The sequence below is a fragment of the Rhinatrema bivittatum genome, chromosome 13 (genome assembly GCF_901001135.1).
Source record: "Rhinatrema bivittatum chromosome 13, aRhiBiv1.1, whole genome shotgun sequence".
NCBI classification, from domain to species: domain Eukaryota; kingdom Metazoa; phylum Chordata; class Amphibia; order Gymnophiona; family Rhinatrematidae; genus Rhinatrema; species Rhinatrema bivittatum.
The window spans coordinates 64,509,046-64,531,575 of record NC_042627.1 but is presented as its reverse complement, the minus strand read 5'-3'; the positions used below and the strand labels follow the sequence as shown (position 1 = coordinate 64,531,575).

The following is a 22,530-nucleotide window of genomic DNA, read 5'->3' as shown; positions in this document are numbered from 1 at the left end:
GGGGGCGGCTACGGGGCGGGGCAGTCCGGGGGCGGGGCCGTGCCCTCCGTACCCGCCCCCAGGTTGCGGCCCGGCTCGCAGGAGGCCCGCTCGCGCGTGGGGATTTACTTCTCCCTCCGGGAGGCGTAAATCCCTGGAGAAAGGTAAGGGGGGGGTGTAGACAGGGCCGGGCGTGTGGGTTAGGTAGAGGAAGGGAGGGGAAGGTGAGGGGAGGGCGTTAGAGGATTCCCTCCAAGGCCGCTCCGATTTCGGAGCGGCCTTGGAGGGAACGGGGGTAGGCTGCGCGGCTTGGCGCGCGCCAGCTATACAAAATCGATAGCCTTGCGCGCGCCGATCCAGGTTTTTAGCAGATACGCATGGCTCCGCGCGTATCTACTAAAATCCAGCGTACTTTTGTTTGCGCCTGGAGCGCAAACAAAAGTAGGCCTATTCGCGGAGTCTGAAAATCCGCCCCTAAGGTTTTTATCCTTTAGGCCTGCTTCCTCTATTTGCTTAATTCTGTTTTATTTATTCTTTATGCTTTCGCTGTTTGTTTTAAGCTTTTTATCCCTCAGGCCACGTCCCCACTCCTTTTTATCTTAACCTTTATGTTATTTATTGTTTTAGTTATTTGTTTTCTATTTAAATTGTTTATAATTGTATTTTTGTAACCTGCCCCAGACCCTGGAGGGCGGGGGTAATAAATCCTTGTAAATAAATAAATAAATATTTTGTTATGTTTAATGATTTTCTTGATATGAATGCATTTTGTAAGCCACCTAGGTCATGAGGCCTATACATTTTATTCAATTTAAAATTAAATTAAATTTGTAGCTGGCCCTAGTCCCATGGTTCAAGGTAGGGCGCAGCCTTGTTTTAAAGTGTCATGGAAGTGCTGATGTGATAACCCAATGCTTCAAATGAAACCAAGAAATTTAACCCAGTTTTCAGGAGCAATAAGACAGTCTGGGTTGAGTTTATCTTGGCTATTATATCAGCTGTGAAGTTAGATGAAGGGCCCGGATATGCCCTTCTGCCTCCTGAACCTACCATGTGTGCAATACTGTCTAAGCAAATCACGAGCTTTAATTGTAGAAGCAGGGATACATACAAGCTGTTTGACTCGTATGATGTAACTGAAAATCTTTTCAAATGTCAGCATAACCTTATAAACATATAATATTTGGTGTACGAAATGTATTCATTATCCAATTATCTGACTGCTGAACTCAAAACTCATTTGGAACCAGGGTCCCACTAAGTAATAGGAAAAGTATTGAGGGATTAAAAAAAAAAAAAAAAAAAAATGAAGTCATGTGGCTTGCAGTGTTTGTGTGAATTTTTCATGAAAACAATGCACCATATACTTAAGAACATTTTCGTCTCTGCTGTGTGATTCACGGCAGTTCATCACCACTTTGGGTACCGATCCTTAGTTCAGTCAACGTCTTCCCAAGCAATTTCGCTCCATTTGCTCAAAACCTCAATAACCACATTTTGTCTGGCTCCAGTTAAAAAATCGAATCCTGCGGCACTGTCCTGCTGCCTCCCAGCTCTTACTGATTCACTCCTTGCAAAAGCCCGAGGAGCAGGGAAAACCTTTAGGGTTCCGAGAGTCCACTCCTGCTTGGTAAAACAATTCTGGATTCTGAAATGAAGTTCTTTTAATCTAGGTTCCCTGCCACGTTTAGGCCTTCCAAACAACAGAATGTTAGAAAGCAAATTATACAGGATGGGGTCTACGTCTGCCGGTCCATCCATCCGTCCATCCACCCACGGGGAAAACAACTCTTCAAAGAAGAGGTGGAAAGCCACCAAATTTGGCAAGATGGAAGAAAATGGGAATATCTTCGACAAGTTCCGAAACCTAAAACATCGGATCAGTATTTTCAGAGAGTGGAGCCTCGATAAAAACAAAAAAATCCCCATTGCTTTCCTATGGCAGGCAGTTAAGACGTTTTGGGAATACTGGCACATAATCCATTCCAAAAGCCTCTCACCCAGCAGCTTGATCCAGTGCAGTTTTTCCGATTTGCTCAGTTCACCGCACACCAAAGTGGTGGAAATTCAAACTTTAGACAGCAAACAAAGCAGTGGCCTAGCCAGAACTGAATTTTTGGGTGGGCACAAGGTTAACATGGGTGGGCTGTAGGCATGCAGGTCTGAGACCTACTAGTTCTATTCTTAATGATAAATAATGTCATATACTGCATCCTACAATGGCTTTCTAAGTAGTTTGCAACAGATATTATGCATCATACATGAAAGTTAAAATATTTTACTTCAATTATTTCCAGCACTTACCAGCATTAAAAATTCCTTATTAATCTGTATTAATTTATTTTATATGTATTGCAGTGCATAGTATATCATGTAAAAAGCAAAGAAAACAATCAGATCCAATCAATCATGTAATAAAACAAAAATCTATGTATTCTTTCATGAATCCTCCTCGCAGAAAGCCAGAAATCATCATAACTACAATAAAATATCATTAATCATCAGAACAGGTGCAGGGCTGATCTAGGACAATTCACATTACAACTAACATGAAAAACATATTCAAATTCTGGTGTCACCTCAGCAAAAAATATCCCTCCACTGCTATTTTGTGAAGTAACACAAACTCCTGCAAAGAAAGGACATCTAGAACCTTTCCAGACAGTCACAGCACTGACTGTCAGGATTCAAACAACAGCAACCTTATGAAAAAGCAGCAATGCAAATACTACACCAGACCCTAGAACATTAATACATCACCTACTGGAGTAACAGAGCAAGCTGGATTGCTACAGAGAAACTACACGCTAGCAGAAATGCTGCACTTCAGTCACATACACAGGCAAATGGAGGCTGACCCTTACCTAATACAGAAATAAGAGACTACAAATTAGAAACAAACATGAAGAAAAAAAGCAAAATAATCTGAGAAACAAGACTGAACAGTGGAATACTAAAGAAAGAGCAAAATACAAAATATAAAAAATGCACATTCCCAAAGATAATTGTTAAAATCTCAATTTATATATTTTTTTACCTTTGTTATCTGATCTTTGTATTTTTCTAATCAGTTGGTCCTGGTCACTTTTTCTCATTTTTCCCTTGTCACTCATTTCCTAATTCCTTTTCAGTGTCTCTCTTCGCTTTCTGTCTTCTTCCCTTTCTTCCTCACACACATACACACGTTTTCTCTCACAGACTCCCCTCTCACTCTCATATACTCTCTCCCTCCACACAAGCTCTCACTCTCATATACTCTCTCCCTCCACACAAGCTCACATTCTGTGTACACACACACAGACTCTCACTCTACATACTCTTTCATACACACACACACACAAGCTCTCACCCCCTCAGGCTCCCATTCTTATGCACACAGAAACATACATCCAGGCACCCATTCTCACCCACACATACACACATTCAAGCTTCCATTCTCACCCACACATACACACATTCAAGTTTCCATTCTCACCCACCCGCCCATACAGGCTCTCACACAGACACACATATAAGATCTCACACATGCACACACAAACAGGTTCTCAGACACAAACAGGCTCTTACTCATTCACACATACATACAAGCTAACACACATTATTGTCTCCTGTTACCATCGGGCCGTGGTGAGATGAGCTCCACCACAGCCCCAAGGGCCTCCTGCTATCTTCGAGCCATACGGCCCACTGATCTTCCTTCCAAGCAGAAAGATCGGTGGGCTATACGGCAGCAGTCAAGGCCACAAGCCGCTGGCTGGTTAGGCTCCGCTGGTGACCCACAGTCTCTCCTGCTGCCGCTGGCCCACCGCCTCCCAGGGTGTGCCATGCACACCCGGTCGCGCTAGGCCTAGCCCTGTAGCTTCGGCTCTCCTCTTTGCTGTCGCGGGGATGGAATCCCACGGCGGCTTTGCAGCTCCCGCGCTCCTCTTCACGGTCACGGGGATGGGATCCCATGAAGGCCTTGCAGCTCCCGCGCTCCTCTTCACGGTCGCAGGGATGGGATCCCATGAAGGCCTTGCAGCTCCTGTGCTCCATTGCTCTAAAAGGCCTCTTCCGGTTGGGTGGGCCTGGGTCCAAACTGGCTGAGCAACTTCCCACCAGGCCCACCCGCGGCTATGCCACTGAAGCAAAGAAAAATGGGCTACACACACAGCCACATATACACATTTTGCACATACACAAATATACACACACACATATATTTTGCTTTTCATTGTAATCACAGCACAAAGATCTGAACATGTTTCAACAAGTGGAAAAACCATACTGAAGCATAGCATGTACTCAATATGTAATGTAAGAACTCCATCACCCTCTTCTGCAAATCTGTGTTGGAAAGCATTCCCAAAGACATGATCCTGCATGCCTCTCCTACTTTTTAAATATATTTTCTTTGATTATTGATGATTCATGGATTCTGATACCCTGGCATCCATCTTTCATCTGCATGACTCAGCAGCAAGTGCATACATATGTGTGCTGCATCATTGTTTTAAGGACATTGAGTGGCCTGCAGTTCCGCCTGTTTTACAAATATTTAAGATTAATTTCTTAAAATATTAAATGCTTTTGTTTTGTAGAACTATCACTCAAGGTTCTTTGATTTGGTTTTAAAAAAAGCCTATAATAATGGACAGCAAAAGTATGAAATCTGAAATACTTTCACTCTTTCAGAATCCCTACTCATAAATTGAATCAAGCTTGAAAAACTCATATGTGCCCCATGCACCTTCAGCAAACGGTCAATAGAGCAACACCACTTGTCTTACCTCTGAGTTTGAAGGCCGCTGTGATATCATGGTCAGTGGAGATATAGAAGTATTTTCAATAAATAAATATATCAATAAGGCCATAAAATTAATTCAAAGACAGGAAACAAACCTCTGAATACAAAATAGAATCATACTGCTTAATTTAAGATGGGCTACCAATCCACACTGAAAATTACCAGGAAGGAAATATTATGATATTATTTTCTAAAGCCAAAAGCAAATGTGCATCCTTTCAGCCTACCTCTGCTACAATGCTCTCTGCATTTGGGTTCACCAGGATCACCGTTTCTAGGATGTCACTTCTGTGGTGGAGCGTCCTTTGGCCTGAAGAGATAAAAGGAAGATTCAGATTTTAGAGGGGTAGAAGCAGTAACATCCTGCTTCGACTACTCAATCTTCTTCACTTGCTCGGAAAGAGATACTTTAATTTCCTGTATCTGCACATGAATATCTGAGATTAATACAAGCAGCGAGGAAACTGCTTGTTCTAATGAGGACAGAACAGTCCATACAGATCCAGGTGGGCTTGGTGTAAGAGAAATCTATTCTGCATCTATAGGTTGAGAATCCGAATAACTATAAATCTGAATGATATATTGTGTTGATGAATGTTGATATTTAATGTTAAGATTGTACCTCACTTAGAGTCTTTTGTTTTACGCATGTAATAAATATTAGAAATAAATAAATGTATGTGCACTGCATGCAATATATACAAGCATTTAAAAACAAGGTAGAAGCAATAACCGGGCAACCCGGTCACCCACCCCCAGCCATCCAGGCCAGACATCCAACATTACACTCACACAAGAGAAACTTGAGTCTTAACTGGGATGCAAATGGTCACAGCCGTTTATTAGAATACCCTAACAGGGGAGTCTAATTTAGGCGTTGAGTCCTGCAACCACTCCCTATCTCAACCACAGGGCAGGTGCCAATATCTACGTTTCATTCCAACCGGCGGTGGAGTGCCATCACCAAAGGGATCCAGGCAAGCCGCCACACAGCAGGCCCTGCTGGAGCCCCTCGCAAATGTGCCTGGCCATCTATTCATCAAGGCCCAATCCTGGGCCTGACTTTCATCATTCATGGCCAAGCGCAGAGCGGTGGCCCCAAGGCCACTCTCTTCCTTACTGGCACCTCCCTGCTTCGTTTTACAGACTGAGCATTACAATATTCTTTCCAGGACGCAGTCGCCACCATCATGTGTGGGCTAGGACGTATCCTTCCGCTCATGTGGGACGGGTTCCCCCCATACGTAACAACTTTGGCTCCTGCATTAAACCAGTGCATATCCTCTGCCAAGCCTGCAGAAAAAAGTCATTTCCCATATTTGACAAATGCAATCGTCCAGAGCATACATTTCTGCCACAATGCGTGTCAACCCACATCTTCCTCAAATGATATCCGCCCAAGCGTTGAACGGTCTTGGCTATCCACCAGTTGAATATGGCGCGGTATCTTCCCATCCATCCAGTGCCCAACATTTTCCCCTGGGGTGTAATATTGGATCAACAGATTTGAAGATGGCCGTGCTGGGACGATGTGGCTCAAATTGTCTCCAGTGCTTTATGATGGTTGCTTAAACACATTCTCTTAATTAGTCCACTCAAATTATTGAAAAGTAAGAAATTGGTTTATTCCTTGGACTTAGTTTATTCTTACATCCAGAGGTTTCTATTACAGAGTATTGTTACGTCTTATGTTCTTGCATATAGAAATTGATCCTAAGCATTATTTTAGTGATATGGTTTAAATCTTAAGCCAGCTTAATTAAAAAGTAATAGAAAAAATACTTTTCCTCATGGGATATCAATCTCATTTAAGGCAAATTGGTGACAAGCAATGGATGATATAAGGATAGATATGAACAGTAGAGTATAAGAGGAGGCAGAGGAATTGGAGAACAGCAGAATCTAGTGAATGACAGCAGAGAAAGACCTACTGGTCCAAATAAAGGCCCTTCCAGCCTGCCCAGTTATCCTATTGACACTGTTAAGGATACATAGCAACTGCCAGTGACAGAATGTAGGTTTATTATTTGTTTTTAACTGCAAGATTTCTTTTTATTCAGGACAGTATTTTTTGCATTCCTCCCCTGTGTATCACCATCTTATTTATTTAGATTTTATATTCTGCTTTTTGGCACTTCAAAGAGGATTAAATTCAGGTATTTCCCTATCCTCACAGGATTTACAATCTCATTTTGTACCTGAGGCAATGGAGGGTAAAGGGTCTTACCCAAGGTCACAATGGGTAACAGTGGGATTTGAACGCTGGGCTCACTGGGTCGTAGCCCACTGATCTAACCACTAGGCTACCCCTCCACTCTCCTTCTTGAGAAGAAGTGTATGCAAGCTCCCTCCAGCACCCACCTTTCCTATGCCTAAGCACAAGGCTCTATACTAATCTAAATAGCTATCAATACCAGGGTGGCCATTGCCTGAACATCCAGCTTCCTAGGTTCCCCATGAGTGTGCCTGCATTTCTGCTAGGACTGCTTGCTAAGTACTACTATTATCATGATTTGCACAGTGCACGCTGGATGTATGCACTGCTGTACAGAGCCACATTATGGACAGACCCTACTCCTTTGGAGTTTAAAATCTACTCAAGACAGACAAAAAGGCCACACAGTGAAAATCAAGAGACTTTGGTTTAAGACAGGAAGGCAATGGCTGAGAAGATTTAAGGTAGGCAGGGATAAACTGGAGAGTGGGGTAACTTTTAATTTAATATTATAATTATATTAAATATTATATTAAATATTATAAACATTATAACATATTGTTTTATTGCTATAGTGGTTATGTCATTTTTATATTGTTTTATATTGCTACATCTTTATATTTTTATACTGTTACATTCTATACTGCTTTTATCCCTCGGTCCCCAGTAGCCCTTCTTCGTCATCTCCCCTGTTACCTGCCACTTTCCCCACCCTAGGTTTCGTTCTTAATTTGTTATACTCTAAATGGTTGCAAAAATGTTAATACCCCGTTACGACCAAGTTTTTACCTCCTGTTCGATGTATTTCTCCTTTGTTTGATGTAAACCGATGTGATATGACGGGTCATGAATGTCGGTATAGAAAAAGAATAAATAAATAAATAAATATCATCAAATGCGAATCAGCATTTTATGTATACTGGGGGTAGGTATAGAATAAGAGCCCCAGTTCTGACTGTGAAACTGAGAAATGAACTCTCCCAGTCTAGAGCTCAGTAATGAGGCCACAGTAGGAAAAAGCCAAATCAATGTGGGCTGTGGGTGGGATTAATTAAGGAAGAGGGGCAGCTTTAACTGAATAGAAGCTGGTAAACGAGTGTAAAATGAAATCCTTTCTCCAGGCGCGATCCATATTCAAAACGAAACCTGCGGCCTCCCATACGGCAGTGCCTTTTCTACAAAAGCCCTCGTTTCAACCAAAGCTTTTGAATGCAGCAAATGCCAGTTTATCAGACCAAATTTCTAATTCCAGAAGGCGTGGGGGAGGTAAGGTCCAGGAAATCTAAGCCTACAAGTTGCTCCATTCAGACGGTTTTCAGTGCGGAGGCGAAGATAACATTTTATGGTGGCCAGATCCCCTGCCTCAATGTGACCCTGCAACATGCGACAGATCCTAAGAGAATCCACTTTCTCTCAGGGCTGGTCGGGCTCAGCTGATGTAATTCCAAACGTTAGTAAGGACGGTCACAGAGTCTGAGAAGATTGTGCAATATTTGATCTGAGCCACGTGAACAAAAATCCAAAAATGAAACAAAAAAAAAAAACAAAAAAAAGGGCCTTAGAGGGTTTATGCTTAACATCTGGTATTTGTTTTATGTTTTTATGGGCCCTAATTGCCTCTCCTTGTGAGAAACTCATTCTAAAATGCAGGAAAGGCCGAAGAAAGTTGACAAAATGTTAACTTCAGCTTTGGTTGGAGAGAAACAAAATAAACATCACATTTGGTTAACATGTCTTCGCCCATATTTTGGACTTAGAAAAAATGTCCTCCAGAAAGCTGTTCGTTCAGGTCTGCAAATAAAAATAATCACATCCCATGTCAGAAAAACAAAAAAACAGGGCTCAGCGGCCCTGCATAATGAGAAAAAATGAATAAAAACCCTGCATGAGATTTTAAGGTGACAGTGCTTTATCAGCTTCATTGCAGCATGATTAGCCCTCACTTCTCTTCCAGACATGTGCAGTCACTCTCATGATGTCACCAACATGTAAAATTGGATGGAGGAGACCCGCTAAGCATGCTAACATGACATGATGTCATATCAAACTAAGGACAAGAAGCAACAAATCCTTGACCACACTTCAGTCACCACATTCCCTCATTGAAGTTTGGTCCAAATAACCTACAAATCGACTGCATTTTTTTGAGAGCCGCATCAGAGGCGAACATCATTGCATCTTTTGGTTGCTGGGCATGGCACAGTAGATATGCATGTCGGATTGGGCATGGTAATTTGATATGTTTGGTATCAAGGTTGATTGTAAGTGAAAAGTGGTAAGTAGCTTGTGCGAAAGAGAATGTAATTTATTTATTTATTTATTTAAAGAATTTATATACCGGGGTTCCTGTATAGTATACATATCACCCCGGTTTACAAGGAACCAATGTAGGTAATAATGATATCTAATGCAATTAAGGCCTGATTTTGAACAGCATTTACAGTCTTAAAGTTGGGTTTTACATACACTTAATGTTAAGCGATAGTAACTCAATAATATACCTTGGCTTGACCAACATTACTCAAATAACGATTTTATTTATGAAATTGTAACCGAACTTTATTGGCACCTGTTAGAATGTACGATATCCTACATTTACTTACCTTAGTGTATGTGCCTATTTGTAAACCGTTGCAATGGTATATAACTTAGCGACGGTATAGAAACGTTTTAAAATAAATAAATAAATAAATAAATAAATATATTTACATGCGCTACTCCTCTGAAAATTCATCTGTTAGTGCTTAGAGTAGGCAAGTCATGATTGAAAATATAGTTATGCAGTACCGTCTTTTTGGTATCCATACAGTAAAAAGTACACATAGTTCCATGAGATGATGCTGACTGAGTCAATGAAAGGTGGAAATATGAGAAAGGGTTTGCATCCATGTGAAGAACGAGTAAGGAGTTCACGTGTGGGTGTGCAAGGTGTGACTGGAAGAGTGTGCGTGAGTGAGGGAGGATGTGAGGCCATGAAACAAAGGAAAACGTCTTAGATTAGGAAAAGAGAAATGTTGTCTAGGCCAACACAGGCATTAGGTTAGATCAAAGCGGTTTTTATATGGCGAATCCTGGTCAGAAAATTGTCCTTGCCTTTAAAAGCGACTTTTGCATGGAAATTAAGCCAGTGCACTCTCCTTGCATTTTCTGATTTTCAGAGAGAAATGATGTGGGGAGATTCTCTTTGAGAATTTGCATAACATTTCTGCATTAAAACCATGCATGTAGTCTGCAGCTAAGCGGGCTTCTTGAAAATAGCCAGCCCTTCTCCAGCATGACCAGAGACATTACCTGACATCACTACAGTCCTGGAGTTGTTATTTTTATGTTCTAATTTTATTTTACTGCTATTACTATTATGTATATATATATATTTTTTTTTACTTTTAACCACTTTGGGATGATTTTTCAAAGCCATTTACTGCATAAAACTATTATTACATATAAACATAGAAATGATGGCAGAAAAGGACCAAATGGTCATCCAGTCTGCCCAGCAAGCTTCCCATGGTAGTATCTGCCGCGCCGTGCAGATTACACCCAAGTATCAGTCGGTGCTGCTTGATGTGCTTTGCTTATGGACTTGGCCATAGAAGCAGTGTACGTAGTAATGCAGTTAGCACAGAAGAAAATGCTCACGCAAACCTGCTCAAAAAGCCGAGATTGATTTAGCAAGAGTCCATGCTAATGCCATGCAAATGAGGCAATTAACTATTCATGGGCACTGCAGAAAGCCACGATGGCATTAGTGTGAGTTTTTTTAAGCTGGGTTTTTAAGCACCCGGGTCAGGACAGGAGTTAAGTGTAAGCGCCTGTCTGCAGGTTGAAAAATTAAGCGGCAGAAGCCAGAAGAGAGGTCAGAGAGGGAACAGGCAAACGTCAGAAGTGCATTTGTAGCCCCTTCCAAATCTCTGCTGCATTTCCCCCACACATTGGCATCTGCCATTACAGCCAGTTTCACCGCGGATCTTAGTATATCAGCCTCTATGTTACAGATTACATCAGCCCGTAACCTTGGGGTCCTCTTCTACTCCTCTCTCCCCTTCTCTACGCATATCCAAAACACCGCTAAAATGTGTCGTTTCTTTCTTTATAACATTTCCAAAATCTGTCCTTTCCTTTCTGAACACACTACCAGAACCCTTATCCACGCTCTCATCGCCTCCCGCTTAGACTATTGCAACCTGCTCCTCACAGGTCTCCTGGCGAGCCATCTCTTTCCATTGCAATCTGTCCTAAATTCAGCTGCGCGACTTATCTTTCACCAAAGTCGCTACGCTCACATAGCCCCTCTTCTGAAGTCACTGCATTGGCTCCCTAGCCGCTCCCACATATGGTTCAAGCTCCTCTTTCTCATCTACAAATGCCTTCACTCTGCAGCACCTCACTGCCTCTCCTCTCCTATCTCTCTCTCTATACCCCACCTCGTGTGCTCCGCTAGTTGGATAAGTCTCTCCTATCTGTGCCCTTCTCCTCTACTGCCAATTCTTGACTCCGTGCTTTCCACCTGGCTGCACCGTGTGCTTGGAACAGTCTTCCTGAACTGGTGCGTCCTGCTCCCTCTCCTGCCATATTTAAATCCCATCTAAAGACCCACCTTTTGGAAACCGCTTTTAAAACTTATGCCTGATTATCTGCTTTTAGTCTTGTTAACTAACTTTCTTTTGCTTTATACCCCAAGTCTCTAGTCTGCATGTTGGTCTTATTAGATTGTAAGCCCTGCCTAGTAGGGACTGTCTTTCTGTACGTTTGTACAGCGCTGTGTAAGTCGTGTAGTGCTATAGAAATGTTAAGTAGTAGTAGAAGTAGATTGGTCCCCAAATGTCCTTTAGTCTAAGCATAAGGAGGTTGAGTGACACATTCAAAGTCACACAAATAATGCTTTAGAGGGACCAAACCTGCTTCAACTTGTCTTACTGCTATGTACATAAATCACACCGCCGGTCCACTTTATGGGGCAGTGGCCTAAAATGATAGTAAAATTATCTTCTCACAGTAGCCATACAGTCTAAATGGAGTATCCAGTACAGTGAATTCTTCTGTCTGAATGTCCATGTTCACAGGAGGAGGAGGAATTACTGGCACTTTTGTTAGAATTCATTGGGTGAGAGGGATTGTTATCTTTTCTCCAAAGAGAGCTGCAGAAACAAATTTAAGCCATTGTTCTTCTCTCTCCACTTTCTCTGTCCCTTTTTTTTAAAGTTTCTTTTGCCCTTGCGTATCCAAGGAAGCCAAGTAGTACAGCGTTGGCTCCTTGCTTGAGTTTGTACGCTAAATTAAGTTGGTGTGCTTTGAATGACATCCTGGTGTTTCTGACCAGTGACAGCCACGTGCACGGATTTCTGCTGCAGTGGACAGCGCTGGGCTCATCGTCCCTTCTTGGCCGGTCGCGGCAATTCCTTGGAAAGCCATCCAGCTGTTCATTAGTACATGCTACACCCCCCCCCCCCCCCCTTCTCTCTCCAGGACGTCTCCCTGAAACTCATAAAAAGGTCCATTTATATTATCTGAGGCCCACAGGCCTCTGTCACAGGTTCTATTAAAAAAAAAAAAAATTATGCTTGTACCTGCCAAGGAGGAGCATCCTACAGTGACCGATTAATATGGATCATTTCACATAAATATTCTTTCAGAACATCTACTGCACTGAGCATCCGAAATTTCAGAGGTCTCAGGGGAAGACGCTATCTTTATAAACGATTTAAACACTAGATATTGTACACTTATGTAATCTGGGAAGTCGATTGTGACAAATGCAGAGAATGTGGATTACTTAATGGAAGAATTTACTTAAGATTTGAAATAGGAGAACATTTTTTTAAGGTGGTTGGGGGGGGGGGGGGGTCAGTTAAACATTCCAGTAAATCTATTGCCCATGAAAGGGGCTGGATTGGCAGCACTGGAAACGTTTTTTCCATTTATCCAAAGAGCAGACATGGCACAAGCACAGGCAGTGAAAGCCTCCTGGTGCTGCGAGCCCTCAGCCTGTCTTAACCTTAGTTCTTGTAGGATTGCATTTATATTTATTAGGGGTGGATGAGCTGCTTGGGATTTAATAAAAGCCTTCTCTGAACTGTGGGGCCTTTGAGGAAGAGAAGGTTTGATGCGGCTTGAATTAATCGATCGGCAGTTGCGGGTATTGCAAACTGAACTGTACCAACCTTTGATTCTTCTTGCTGAAAGATGCAGGAAGATGTGCAGTGGTTTACGAGAAATCCTTCACCCCCCCCCCCCCGCCCCCACCATGAGCAGCGAGCCTCTGAGCTGGGGCTGCATCAAACATTCTCTAGCCAAGGAAAGCCGAGTCTGTCCAGAGAACTGGGATTTCGATTACAGCTGACTTGGAAAAGCAGAAAAAAATCCAGCCTGGGTCAGGCTATAATTCATTTTTTGTTTTTTTTTTCTGAGGCAGAGAATAATGTTGAAGCGACAGCAAGGAAAAGGTAGAGAATGCAAAGTATCTTAGGAGGCTGTTTGGAGCTACTGGAGCTGTAGCTAATATCTGAAATGTTTCTTCTCACCGTTCTGCTCTCATTGACGATCACGGTGGAAGTCATCTCCTACCGGCTGGCTATTTTTTCCTTTTGCTTACCGCTTCAGGGTCCTGTTTACTAAGCAGTCCTTGCAGAGGCCGTACAAGACTCAGTGACTTTAGCATGCTGATCACATTCTACAGTACCCAATTTTTTTTTTTCTTCTCAGAGAAGCTTTGCTTATGAATTATCCGATCTTCAAGTGAAAGGGAGTCACAGGCAGCAGAACCCAATGATCTTCTGGTAAGTAAAAGGCAACAGTGCCAAGAGAATTCTTCAAAGAATAATGATCACAAGCCCCGGTGGTATTATAAATTAAATCTCTTTTGCATTGTTAGCTGCTAGGAAGCAGCGAGCACTGACTGCAATGGAATCTTCAAGAGTTGAAGACCACAGAGCTGATCATCTGATGAGATTAAAGCCCTAAAGCATAATTAAATTCTGGCAGGCTAAAAGCCCTCAGGCCCAGTGAACAGCAAACTAAATGCTGATACATTCCTTGAATTCCGAACACGCATGTCAATAAAATATATAGATTTAATGCCCTATATTTAAAAAAAATCTAAACATTTCTGAAATCCAATTCTAGGCCAAGGGTGCCATCATGTCCTTCCTTAATATTATAAAGCAAAATATGGGATGTGCTTACTAGTTTACAAGTCCCATGAGCTTCCCAAACACTACAGCACATACATAAAGATGCCAAAGGCAATGCAGAGCTTTCTCGCCTATGTAAGATCTGAGAGCATAGCTCAGCAACTCCCTAGTTATAAACCTCAACATCATCTCTGCTATTACAGGAGAGAGTCGAATAAGACACAGATTATTGGTTCACACAACTTTTTTTTTCTTTTGGCTTTACAAGCGAACTGTACAAGCTCTAGATTACAAATCTCAAAAACTTTCAAATTAAGATGCTTGATGCCGCCAGAAGAGCCCTCCTCCCACAGGCTGGTGTGTTGGAGCGCAGGGCGGGAGAAAAGCAAGCTTCGTGTGTTTCATTTCGGAATGTCATCAGCATTCTAAATCTGTAATGAGCTCCTAAAAAAAACTCCCAGCTGCCGCCGAAGTGAGAGAAGGGAAGGTTCAAATCTCTATCTGAGCCCATTCGCCATCAAAAGAAGAATCGGTGCATTCATTTCAAAAAGCTTCTAGAACCACAATGGCTTCACAAGGTGACCCGCCTTGGAGAGAGCTTCAGCGCGACAAAGGAGAAGGTCCCTGTATTGAACACTAGCTGCAGAGGGAGATCTTTCAAAAAAAGGGATTTAGTGTTCCATTTGCATAATGTGGTTAATTGTATTCCAACTAATGTCCTTGCCGGGTCAAAATAACCCTTTCTTTCCTGAAAGCACAACGGTATCAACAGGGCCTAGCATGGTGTCAGGATGAGATAATATATATGAGAGAATAATCCAGTCTTGTTACCCTCCAAAATACTTTGGGGGCAGGCTGCTCACTGGGTGCTCATGGCAATATGTGTGGCCAACCAGAGCTCGCAGTCATAATAAAATTAGAACCTTAAGCCATGCAGTGCAAATATCTAAGAGAATTCATTTTAATCAAAGCACCTTATTTCCATATCCAGTATTCTACTGTAGCTCCTTGCTGGAAGAAGATTCGGACATGAATACAAAATATAGATAGAGGAATAAATATTTTGATTAAAGTGGGCCATTTGTAGACTGTTCCATTTTGGGACAAAGTCCACACTCCTTTTTAATTGGACTTTTGTAGGTAGGAAGTCCACGGGTTCTTTGTTCCTACGTTTTGTGCAGAGAGATTTTCTATGGAAAATAATGTGCATAGAACTGAAAATACAATCTGATGTCATTTATTCTACTCATTTATTTATTTCGATTTATATTGCGCCTTTCAGCCACTTCAGAGTGAATTACATTCATGTTATCTTCCAGTCCTTCCCAAAACACTCCCCCAGGACCACCTCTCTTACATGCAGTCAAAAGTGTACACTTTGCAGAAAGATGATGGTAAAGGAGCCCTGGGGTGGCCTGTTCTGGGAGCGGTTACAACCCCAGAGCAGCCCAGCCATGACTGAATGGTATTGCCAAGGTGGCTGCTGTAACTTGTATGAAGGGACCATAGTGAAAACCCAAACTTTGTAAATAAGCACGAGGAGGCAGGATTATTTTTTTTCCAAATAACTGCCTCACTAATTTTAGCAGCTGCGGGGGATTATTACAACATTCGATAAAACACAGAAAGGGGCCTGGGTGTTGGATTAAGTACTGGTCTTGTAAGAATCAACACAGAAGATAAGGAGGCCTGACATGGCCTAACAGCGAAGGCCGGTGATTGAGGCCAGCACTGGTATCGGATTTTGGGCATGCTTGGGACAGATAAAATAGAAGAGTGCGTGGAGGCTGGTATTGTTGGGTTGCATGTGTGAATTCATATGCTCCTGTCCACAAAATGGAAGAATCTTGACTTCCTTCATTGACTATGTTACATCATGATAAGGGAGGGCCTTTTCAGTCAGCCACTTGCTATTTATGCTTGTAAACGGCTTCGAAAATGGTCCTCAAAGTCTATTCACTTGATTTTATAAATGCCTGACTCTTTGTTTCAATTTCGTCAAGAGGTGAAGGGCAGCTGGATGCACTGTTCTTCAGAACCTGAGCATGCTTCATGGCTTCTTAACGTTGACCATAAGAGGTACTCTGCTTCTGAAGGTATAATCTTGAATGCAAACAAATGCCATCAATAAATACTTTAGCACCAGTGAAATCTATATTACTAGAGCTGTTTCCCCTTTAAACTAGCAATATATCAGCACAATATTAAGATGTAGTTTTCTACAGAGGTGTTCTTCTTTGCGTAGCCTGGACAACATCATCTACCAATCCCTTAGGTTCACATTAGGCACTTCAGAATGCCACACATCGGTGAGTTGCAACCAGCATATACGACTTATGCAATTGTTTTTTTTCAGTGAATGGAATAATAAGTGGTCACCTATTTGTGGGACTGAACATAAATGTAATGTGCTCAGCTGTCAGGCATCTTTCCTCTGAAGTAATAAACTTATGAAAAAGGACGAGGGAAGGGGGGAAAGCAAGAAATGAATTTCCCCATGAGAAATGTAAAAATGCAATTGAAATCCTTCATGCTTACCTTTGTCTCAAAGCAGCCCATTAAGGGCCTGATTCACTAAGTTTTATTCCTATAGACACAGATTGGGAAAAATGTCTTAGTGAATCAGACTCTAAATAACGTAACAAATGTGAAAAATATTGTATGAGCAGCCCTGGATTTGTCAATAGGCACTGGTTATGCCTGTGCCCAGGGTGGCAGTTATTTAGGGGCACAGGCTGGCTACGATTTACTGCCTTCCAGCTCTGCTGAATCTCTGCCCTCTGCTACCCTGTAACAGCCCCTTACAGAAGGCTGCGGGGGGATGGGAGGGATTGTGAAAGCACCAAAAGTGCCTAGAGGCAGCAAAATCCTAAATCCATCCCCGCCAAGCATAAGGGGCATCCGTTGCCTGATCCAGGAAGAATGGGCCTCCAAGCCCCAATACCTAACCCTCAAAGGTCCTTCCCCATCTGATGCGGCTCAGAACAGGGCAGAAAATATCTGATCTCCCTCCTAACTTGCAGTTGGCAATTTATAAAAAAAATCACTGGTTGACCTTTTACTCTACTTCATGCATTTTGGGCCAGTTAGCAAGGGGGGAATTTCTAGCACCAGGCCCACTACAAAGCTGGAGGCAGATATTAAACTTTTGGTGTTAACAAGCTCATGGTGGTGTATGAGGCAAGCATACTACACTATTTACCATGCATATGATCCATGTACATTTGAGTATGTGCTAACTGTAGCGTGTACAAGATAATGTACTGAGGAGCCATCTTAATGTGCATACTCAGGCCCTATTGCATAGCACCATACCTTAGTGTGTACTAAAGGCCTCTATCGTGCACATTAAACCTTACTGCCTAGGCCAAGTAATGTAAATAGATAACTAATGAATGCATCACTGAATTCCATTCACTGATGTAAAATGTAATACAAACAATTCCACAAAACATGCATTCGTTTTGCTGTGATGCAGCCTCTAGTATTTGCAAACATTTAACAATAATAAACTCTGATTCTTAAGCTGCTTTATAGTTTTAACTAAATTCTCTTTTGTATCACCTACACCAGACTCTTCAATTAAGTGGGCATTACTTCATGCTAAATTACAGTGATAGTCATTGATCACTGACGTCGTAATGAACTGTCTCAATTAGTGTTATATGCTGTGATAGTAATTTTTTCATTTGCCAATCCGAGTCATCCATAAACAAGGCTATGCCAAACTATTTTAACAAGGAAGAGAATTTATGCTTGGATACATTTCTGAAGGACAATTATTAGCCAGGTAGACTTGAGGTTCACCACCTCTTACTCTTACTCATGGATACCGGTATCCTGTCTCCGACAGGATACCGGGATCCATGGACCATTGGTTTGACCCAATATGGCACATCTTTTGTGCTTTGTCACTGTTCCAAACTTGGTTTTATTTTATCGTCAACTTAACGGCTTCTCTGTAATTCCTTCTAGAATATATTCTCCCAGTGTTTGGTCATTTTCTGGCTTCCATTCTTTAAAGAGCTGTCTACCTGTACCTAGAGGGACTTCTGTCAGAAAATCATAAATGTAATCCTAATTTTAGTTATTACTACAAAACCCCCCTTCCCCCCAAGGCTGAGATGAGCATTCACCAGTCTTTGTTCAGCTATTGAAAGCCGGAATGCTGTCTCTAATCTAATTTTATCACAATGTATGACAGAGGTTGGTAATGTGCATCTTTGCAGTAGTTACCATGAAAGAATTTCTGAACTGTTCTCTGAAATGCTGGATCACACACGTATCAAAACTGCTAGCAGCTCATGGTCATGCATCCATAGAAACAAACACACAGATCATGTAACCAGACCAAGAGTATCATAAAATAAGATAAGATTATAAAAAAACAAAAATGTGTTGCTTTTTTATTATGCAATATCTAAATATTAAAAAAAAAAAAAGACTTTGAAAAATGATGAAGACCTATAATTAAATATTTGAACCAGCTGTGGTGCGTAGTGACGTACGCACATTACAGTGAATTAGCGCTGTTTTGAGCTCTATTATATGACGGTCTTCCTTCATTAAATTTATATTGTCTTGCATTGGGTATTTGTTTAGATGGTTATTTTATGATACAAACACACAGAACCACAGATGAGGAGACTAGATGGGGCCTTATTGCAGTTTTTCCATCCTACTGTTTCTACAATATGTTTAGTATTTAACTAAAAAAGCAACAACAAAAAACCATATTTCTCTCTCCCACAAATCTGTCTTTCTCTTCCTGAATTCTTCATCGACTTTTCCATCCCTTCTGGTTTAAACTGATGCATCTCCTCTCTGCTCGAGTTAAGTACCATTCAGCACTGCCCTACATTCCAGCCCTTACTGCTGTCTGCACTACCCTGAGACCCTGACACCAGCATAAAGCATAAAGCATGATGGCTTTACCGAATGACGGTATATAAAACTCAGCAACAACAACATAGGCCTCTTCCAGCATTTGGTCACTTTCAACTCCAAAGGTTTTCTCTTGTTGCCCCTTGCTTTTAGGATCCTCTCCCCCATCCCACAAGCTCAGTTTCCCTCCACTTTCTATTTCTGCCTGAAGATGCAAAGAAACACTCCTCGAGACCTGGTGAACTGGGAACGAATTGGGAAAGTGGTAATGGCGTCGGAGAGCGTGTCTATCACGTGGTAGAAATGGCATTTGCGCACATCCATTTAAAACCTCATATGCACATGTGCGCGCGGTCAGCCTATTTAATAACGTGTGCATATACAAACCTGCGTTATAAAATGGCCGCGTTCCTGGGCAGGGGCCGAACAAGCACACGTCTGTTTAAAAGTTACCGCCTTTGCTGCGAATTCTAACTCTTGCCGCAGAATCTACCCCTGATCTGCCACTGGAAGAACCATAAACACAATGCTGTAAACCCGAGCTTTATTACATGGAAGGACCTTATATACAACTGTTTAACTTGCTGTGCTAATCATTATATCTGCCTTTTGATTTATCAAGATTTACTCCGCACCACCCTGTGTCTATGATGCACCACATAAACAGCAATCATGATGACGCATCTACTTCAGTTGAATCAACACCTTTAACTTAAACAACCATTTACCTCTTTCTATGCTGTATATCTCCATACATGTGTCTGATGGCAGATTGGCTGGGTATAAGTGGTTAGACCACAGGAATGAACCTAGAGAGCCAGGGTTATTTCCCCTATTCACCACCCACCAGATGAACATGAGGAAACCACTTACCCTTCCTGAGCTTATGTTCTGACGATAAATTAGGTTCATGTGAATTATTTTATCTAGTACTGCATACACATCTGGCAGGGCCGGAGCAAGGGTATTAAGCGCCCTGGGCGAACCTTCTGCCCTGCGTCTGCCCTCTCCTCCCCCGGTCCAGGCCCCCAGCTTTGACCTCATTCACTCAGACAGGTTCCCCCCCCCCCCCCCCCCACTCTCTTACACACACTTAAGATTCCTTGTCTCGTTCACACACGCACCCTTACACAGGCTCCCTCCCTCTCTCTAACACCTTCGTTCTCTCATACACACACACAATCCCTCTCCCTCACACACACACATACCCACACAAGCAGAGGTGCCGCTCGCGGCCTGCTGAGTCTCTTCTTGGCCGTGAGTGGGATGAGCTCCACTCACAGCCCCAACATGGCTGCTGGGTGGTGCCCCAGGCGACCTCCGGCCCTGTCTGCTAACATCAAGTAGATGGTAAATATTTTTATCAGGATGGATATCTTAGTAGTCAGCTGTTCTAATGTGAACAGTGGGCATCCTGAGCCTTTCTCTGGGTTCCTGTTCACGCTAAGCCAAACTTCTCTCTTGCACATATAACCAGTTTCTGCTAAATGCTCCATCTGTTTTTGAACTATCATGTGGTCTCTTCCCCCATCACTTCACAGAACAGTAATCTCACTGCTGAACACCGCAACAGATTTCAAACATCTTGCTTAGAGACTCAAGAGTCATATCATTATTCAGTGCTTTAAACGTACATAAAACAGCATTCACAGAGCTGAGTCTAATCACTCTGTACGTGTAGCATCGTATTCATGTGCTATGTTTCTTGGAGGAGAAGTTCATTATTTATTTATTTTATTTATTTAACATTTTTATATACCGAGGTTCTGGTAACAATGTTACTAATCACTTCGGTTTACATAAAACTTAAAAATGACTTAACACAAGTGTCTTACAGAGAACATTACCTGCTATTCATTAAGTTGACTTAGATAATAACCACCACTATTACTAGCAACGGTAACATGGAATAGACTTAGTTTTTGGGTACTTGCCAGGTTCTTATGGCCTGGATTGGCCACTGTTGGAAACAGGATGCTGGGCTTGATGGACCTTTGGTCTGACCCAGTATGGCATGTTCTTATGTTCTTACTGTGCACAGTGGGGGAAGAGGTAATGCCAGGGGTGGATTTAAGTACAGGCAACTACCTAGGGCACCAGATTTTGAAGGCACTGTACATCCAGGTCAAAGACGGGCCTGCGTCCACTTGCTTTAGCGCCATATGCTGGCACAGCTTTAAAGAAGCACCACTGTGGCACTGTGCCTATTGATGCCAAAATCTTAAATCCAGCTCCGGGTAATGCCACTCATTTACAGTCATCCTCCTTTCATACTAAAATGCCAAAATATGAAGTCAAAGCAAAGATGGCTTTCTGCCTTTGCAGAGTTTGAATCGGATCAGCCATGCTGCGCCATACCCTGCTGGGTAAACCCAGCACGGATGCACTGTGGAGATGCGCTGCACTGTGAGGTGCAAACCCAGCAGTGTGATGTACTCACTTTCTCCCATTCTGTGTCTAGGTGAAATCGGACTAGCGCATAGGGCCCCCGGTTTGAAAAAGATTAGCCTGTGGGTTATCCACAGGCCTGATCCTCAGGAGCCACAAACCAAGCTGGATTACAAGATAACCAAAATGTGCAAAATAAAGTACTTTCTGAGACCAAGTGCAAAAAAAGCATGGGACTGCTGGACTTGCCAGCTGGCTCCCTTTCTAACCTTTAAACTTGACTCCCCACTGCCTGCATGAATTTCAAATCCTGCTTTTCTTAAATTAGGCCCTCCCAGACCTGTCCTGGTGACCCTACAGCCAGCTGGGTTTTCAGAATATCCACACTGAATATGCCCGAGATAAGTGAAAGCAGAAGTCTATACACGGAATGGGGTAAAGCCAGGGGAAAAAAAAATGTGAAAAAGATGTCAACCCTGGGAACTGCTCTCAGCATGAACGCTTTTCTCGGAGAACGGAAATCACCTGAATGTCAACATTTTGGGAAGGTTTTGGATCGCCCCTCATAATACATTACTAGAAAAATGCTTGAGGATGGTCTAACAAAAAGGTTTCACCTGCAGGGGTTTTTTTCTTGCTACTTGTCTAACTCTATTTTAGATATTTAAACAGGCACACTCAAGCCTGATAAAGTGAGAGTGGCTGAGGGAGGAAACGTAGAAACTAGATTCAAGCAGAGGCAAGAACTGGTAAGATGCTTTGTTCTTTCTGACAGAATGTCATGGAAACTTTAGCTTTTCACAGGATTTTCATTACATTTATTTTGTAGCTCCAACTGTTGTGATTATACTTCATTTAAAAGTTAAATAAAAACAGCGAGTAGCTAAAAGCATTCATCAATAAAATGATCTAAAATGACAACAGGGTAGCAAGAATATTCTTTAAAATGTCTTGATGACTTTTCTTTAATCTAAAATAGAAGGGATGAAATAACTATCTTACAAAATCATTCCATGGAAAACTGCTGTCACTACAGTGATATGGGAGGCACCTCCATGCCAATTTCAACAAAATATATTTTCCTGCATGGCAAAACAGTTATTAAAGTGGCCAGCGCTTCCCGGGAGATTCTGTTTGAGGCAGCCGGG

At 42.2% G+C, this 22,530-nt stretch overlaps 1 protein-coding gene across 1 annotated transcript in view; it reads right to left on the bottom strand.

Moving 5' to 3' along the window:
• The window catches only part of MAP1A (microtubule associated protein 1A), a 66,815-nt gene that overhangs the window by 23,386 nt on the left and 20,899 nt on the right, over positions 1-22,530 (bottom strand). Inside the window, exon 2 of the mRNA XM_029574831.1 lies at positions 4,993-5,075. The gene's annotated coding sequence lies outside the window, so the exon portion shown is untranslated. The remainder of the gene's footprint in view (positions 1-4,992; positions 5,076-22,530) is intronic.